Raw genomic sequence first — 4,990 nt, 5'->3', positions numbered from 1 at the left:
TCATTCAATGAAAAATCGTCTTCATGTGTAATCAAATAATTAATGCCTGTGATTTCAATGTTATCGAAATTTAATATCATTTTTTTTTTTTTTTTTTTTTGTATTACAGAAGAGCAGTTTTTAAAAATATTTTTATCAAGACAAAAATCGTTTGCTCTGCAGTTATGATGCACTTAATTATCACAGTAACAGATGTTCAAGATTGTTTACTTGATGATATCAGTCGCCTGTCTTCAATGTATAAACATTCAGCTGTTTTTATAATTTTATTAATCTGACATTGTAATACAAAGAATATAAAACAACTAATTTCTAAAAAAGACACATGTAATATGTGTCTTTAAGTCTTTTTTGTTAACTTTTCTCTGCTTGTTTTTTTTAATTAATCAAATCACAGTTGTTTGTTGATTTTTATAATTTTTTTCTTTCTCAGAAAATTTCTTTAATATCCTTCGTATAAAGTAAATCTTAAATACACTTTTTATTCTTGATAATATTCTTCTAGATATTTCAAAAAGAATTTTTTTCCGGAATGAAATTAAAATATAAAAGGTCGTTTTTATTCATCGAGTTAGAATAATAATACCACTGAATAGATTATTTAGCATTACTATCGGAATACTGTATAATAAAAGTTATTTCTTTTATTCCATTAAAGAAAAAAAATGATGTTTTTTTTTAGCCCTCATCATTTGTTAATTGAATATGTTCTTTTTCTCGATTGGAATATTCGCGTATTCTGCAAACCATATTTTTTCTGTCATTTTCATATTGTTAGAGCGGATATAGAACAGAAAGCATAATCTAAAGAAACAGAAAGCAAAATATACAAAATAATAAATATGATGTGATAAAAAAAAACATGAATGTACAATCTTTTTCTATTGATTTTTATGGAATTCGCTCATCGACTGAATTGAAATGAAAACAAACTAAGAACTTTGTATTATTAATAATAATAATAACTTAAATTTACTAAATTTCTTGAAAAGAAATGAAAAATAGATCACGAGCGTATTATTTGAAGGAAGGATACACCAGTCTATGACATTTAGGTATGCTCTTAAATATGGCACCGCTATAGTTTATCTCGAGAATGAAGTTGTAACGAATGTTTATTCAGCTTAAAATGTAAAGGAATATGTTTTTATATTGATGTACTCGTCCATAGCCATTTCTTTTTATAAAACGTTGTTTCACTTACCTTTTATTTAACGATGTCAGTTGCGATCGTAATGAGGTCAAGTTGCGTCACAAACACATAACAAAAGTACCTGAGCTTGCAATTTATTTAACTAAGCGCTACGTATCAAAATTTCACTTTTAGAAATTTTTCTTTGATTTATATTGTGCGAAAAAGATTTCAATTAAAACCATATGAATTAAATTTTTATTCAAGAAATTATTCTAAACCTATAAGAATTTAATTAAGGTGAGAATATTGAGTATTTTATAAGCTTATTAATCACATGACATAATTAACTGTGTTGGCACTTTAATATATAAGTACATACGTTGAAATGTCACTTTTTTTCACACTTCTTAACTTTTATATGTCCTTTTTTACATGTCTTCAAATGTCACATGGCTTTATTAATTTTTTTCATTCTTGCTTGCATGTATTGTGTGAGCAAATTAACAGCCCAAATAAATTTGATTATATTAAATTCAGATTAAAAAATTATTTTAAATCGATATGAATTTAACTAACTTTAAGAATAATGAATATATTTAAAATCTTAATGTTTAAATCTATTAGAATCGTTTGAAAGAACGTGAATCATCAAATTCTTAAAAAATATTCCGTTGTACTGTGCTGACTTCACATTCATGGTAAAAATTTTGATTTGGAATTTTTTTTCTTTCAACAAGATCAAAATATCAGCATCAAAAGGCGCAGTTTCAGAATATGTACTATATCAAAGAGAGTATCAATTATCGATAAGACAGGATAAATCTACTTAAGTCACTCTGTCCGTTATTAACTTAGCATGGTGACTTCAATGTAACAATATAAAAATTTTAAAAACTTATATCAGATAATGAATGATAAGGAAATTAAAAATCATAAGTGAGCGATTTTAATGAAATCATTTAATCAAGATACTTTTCTTGATTACTTTTACTTAAAAAAAGTTAAATAGTCTGAAATTAGAAAATTGTGCAAATATTTTTGGGATCGCAATATTTCTTTATATTTTTCGGCATAAGATCGTAACACATAGTTTTTAAAAAAATTCAAGCTAAATCACCAAAGATTCGTGATAAAATAACTAAGGAAAGTAATAATAACTACATAGATAAATGACTTGAGTCGGAAAAAATACGTTATATAGTCTATTAAAGCATTAAAAAGCCTTTTAAGCAGAAACCTGAAGAAAATAAAAGATTCTTTCTATTTTTAGAACAGTTAATGACTTATAAATGTGACATGAAGTTTCTTCAGCTGATTCAAGAAAGATGTGAATAAATATGAGGGAAGAATTAATTGCAAAGACAAGTTCTCAAGAACAGAAGTTTCAAAGTTGTAGAGGAGAAGTTCTAGAATTTAAATGTAATGACTTTTATTTTTCTCCCGCTTTCATTTTTCAAGAAGATGAGCGAGTTTGACTCGTTTTCAAAAAAATGCGGCCTTTATCAAGAGTAAAAAAACAAAAAAGTGTTGATTATTTTTTAAACATAATAATTTTTTAAGGCTAATATATTTTAAATAATCTATAAATTGTGCAATGCACGATGAAAAGCCATTCAAAACATTCTATAGAGCAAAATGTTGAACTTAGAGCTACCAAATTTGGTATGAGTTTTTTTTCTTGGATAATAGGTGCTTATTTCGAAAAGTAATTTTAATTATTTTTTTTAATTTAAGAACAATTGCAATTTTAATTTTTTAAAAATGATTTCTGAATTTACTATCCATGTAAAACCATTTTATTACATTTGAATTTACAAAATATTATCTTTTTTTTATATCAGCATTACTTTATTCAAGTTTTTCTTTAATTTTTACAAATTCTGAAATTTTTTATGTAATGACTGATGCAATTGATTTTCCATTATTCATTTGTTTATTAAAATATTCAGCAGTTTGTTTAGTTATGGATTCAGCTTTTATACCATAACATTCCCCGAAAAAGTTAGATAATTAACATTAACAAAAATTAATTTTTCAACACTTCCACCTACACTTTTATTTCAATTTCAGTGAGAATATAACGAATTTCTTATTATATTTATAAAATTTAATGAATTTACAAACTTAATTTAGAAATAACGGTGAAATAGTATTGCAAAAATGCAGACGATATATTAACAAATAATTCTTTTAATGTGGATAATATTATTTGTTTCGGTTGGAGATTTTTTTTCCATGATTCGAATTTTAAAAACGATTTCTTGACAATTTTTTATTGAGATAAATATGTAAATGAAATAAAACAAATGCATAATAGTAGTAATGAGAATAAATTTTTCTTTAATTAAATTGAAATTAAAAGATTATGTGATTATCAATCAATATCGAATATAGCACCGAACTTATTAACTGAAATATTTCTGCTTTATTGTTAAAGTTCAAAAGAAAACTGTTTTAAAAAATGGGAGGCAAAATTTTTATAATTTTTGCTTTAATTCATATAATATATATTCGAAAAATATTATTCAATAATACACTTAAATTAATTTTTTTCTGAGAAAAAAAATTAAGATTTTTCTGAATTTATTACAGAATTATTTCTGAACGGAAATAAGATTCACATTTTTTGTATTACATGCAAACTATATGCATTCAATTTCATAATATGTGTTAAAATATCTAATTGATTTATTAATTCAATGTAAGTGCACATTTTGATTATTATCAATTTTTGCATAAGTACTTGAAGTTTATAGAAGACTTTTTAAAGAAATGTTCTTATGCTTTTAAAGAGGAAACTTCTTATGGTTGCGATTCAGGATTGATAAAAATTATTTTCAATTGGACTTGCATTTTCTAGCACTGAAAGACAAGCAGTCCCGATACTTGCATATTTTTGCGATAAAAACAAATAAATAAATGAGAATTCTGCAATCTCATTTTTGATGAGAAATGTATATTTCCAACGGAAGAACAATATAGACAGATGAACAGTATTTAATGATAATTGGAAAACGTGTGTTAAATATTATTAGCTACAGGATAAATCTTTACTCTATTTCTTGATCAACATAATTTGCTTATTATTTTATTTCTAGTATCAAAGGTTAAGACAAAAATCTAAGATGTCGGTCCTATTCGGTATCGTAACCGTAGTGAAAGAAGCCGTGGCCTATCACCATGAAGTACTTAGCATTTCTAGATGGCATTACTTTAACAAAAACTGGTCTTCTTCTAAGTGAAAACACTACATTTAAAAAGAGAAACTCGGGTTCGGCCGGGATTTGAACCCGGGACCTCTCGCACCCTAAGCGAGAATCATACCCCTAGACCACCGAACCTCGGAAATCGCACCTGATGTAACAAACATGTCACGTATTGAAGAAGTCGTCCTACTTGTATGAATAAAATAATCTAGTAAAAGTTGCCCTACTTCAAACATTACAAGATGTAGATAAACAGTTTTTATATTGCGTGCAGTAAATAAACCTTAGAAATGCAGAAAATTTTTCCTCGTATTGAATAAACATGCCTGCAAATAAATGTTTAAAAAAAATGAAATAAAGAGAACACTCGGCAGTTAGAATACCGTACGCATTGGCTTGAGCAAGTAGAAGTTGAGAAGAAAAGTTGTTCCTGATTCTGATATTGCACGCTCCGATCGGATTAGTTATGTATATTAATGTTTTGTTTCGGAGCAAAATCTGAGTTATTTTGGGACGAACCTTTCCTTGGAATTTCATAGAAAGTAAAAAAAGTTTGTAGTTTGGAATATATTTTTTTGTAATATTTTATTTCACAATTCTTTTTTCATTCAACATATAATTAAATAAATTGCCATGACTCAAAAGTACG

General features: G+C 26.1%; 1 non-coding gene across 1 annotated transcript; it reads right to left on the bottom strand.

Moving 5' to 3' along the window:
• Nucleotides 1–4,404: 4,404 nt before the first annotated feature.
• On the bottom strand, nucleotides 4,405–4,476 carry Trnap-agg (transfer RNA proline (anticodon AGG)). The gene has a single exon. It is a non-coding gene; the product is annotated as a tRNA-Pro (tRNA).
• Between the last annotated feature and the right edge of the window lie 514 nt (nucleotides 4,477–4,990).

This window comes from Argiope bruennichi, chromosome 6 (genome assembly GCF_947563725.1).
Source record: "Argiope bruennichi chromosome 6, qqArgBrue1.1, whole genome shotgun sequence".
Lineage (NCBI taxonomy): Eukaryota > Metazoa > Arthropoda > Arachnida > Araneae > Araneidae > Argiope > Argiope bruennichi.
The sequence above is the reverse complement of the archived record's forward strand: the minus strand, read 5'-3'. Positions and strand labels throughout refer to the sequence as shown.